This window comes from Trachymyrmex cornetzi, unplaced genomic scaffold (assembly GCF_001594075.2).
Source record: "Trachymyrmex cornetzi isolate Tcor2-1 unplaced genomic scaffold, Tcor1.1 C3828028, whole genome shotgun sequence".
NCBI classification, from domain to species: Eukaryota; Metazoa; Arthropoda; class Insecta; order Hymenoptera; family Formicidae; genus Trachymyrmex; species Trachymyrmex cornetzi.
This window is the reverse complement of record NW_017294519.1, coordinates 1-791: the sequence shown is the minus strand read 5'-3', so window position 1 is coordinate 791 and position 791 is coordinate 1. Positions and strand designations below refer to the sequence as shown.

The 791-nt window shown below is 28.7% G+C and overlaps 1 long non-coding RNA gene across 1 annotated transcript; it reads right to left on the bottom strand.

The window, feature by feature from the left end:
• Positions 1-175: 175 nt before the first annotated feature.
• Positions 176-554, bottom strand: LOC108758575 (uncharacterized). The gene is made up of 2 exons (XR_001939955.1): positions 420-554; positions 176-291 (listed from the first exon to the last, which is right to left on the bottom strand). It is a non-coding gene; the product is annotated as an uncharacterized LOC108758575 (long non-coding RNA).
• Between the last annotated feature and the right edge of the window lie 237 nt (positions 555-791).

Below are 791 nucleotides of genomic sequence, written 5' to 3'. Positions count from 1 at the left end.
TATATATATATATATAGGTATATTTAATTATATTATATCACATTCAATAATATTAGTATTAATAATGTATATTTATGATAGTTATTTACATTTTGAGAAATTAAAGTTGATTGATTATATTTGTTGCAAATCTCCTTCCATACAAGGTCTTTTTCTTTTAATGTTGTACTGTCGCTTTTTTTTAATTCGATTACATGTTTATAATCATTTAATATCTGTAGAAACACTTTTCGTTCCATTAATGTGTAGTGTTTGTTCTTACTGCCAGATGTTTTCTCGTTACACGACATTCTGTGTAAATAAATTATATTATTAAAAAAAATCTTTAAATAACCTCAAATAACAAACATTTTCAAATCTTCAAGTAATCGAATAATCTTCAAATTGTTAGATAGACAAATAAAATCTTCTTTACTTACTTCATCAAATAAAAACGTTATTTTATTTTAAAATTTCCGCAAGAAATGTTTCTGCTCGTTCTTCTTCTTCTGGTTTCACCTTGATTAGATTTCCGACTCACTCCTGTTCGTTACGTACGTAACTGCCAACTGGAGGGAAGGGAATTAGGGAATAATCACGGCTAATGTACAAAGTACAAGATGGTACATAGCACTTGTAAAACTATACTTAAAATTCAACATTCTTATTGGACAATCCAACGGAAATATTACGGAAACAGCCGAATATCAAATAAGTTCAACCTTAAGACCATCTTCGTCAAGGCAACCTTAAATCAAACAAGAATTCCTTAAGGAAGAACTTCTTCTCGAAGGTCGTCTTATTTCGTGACT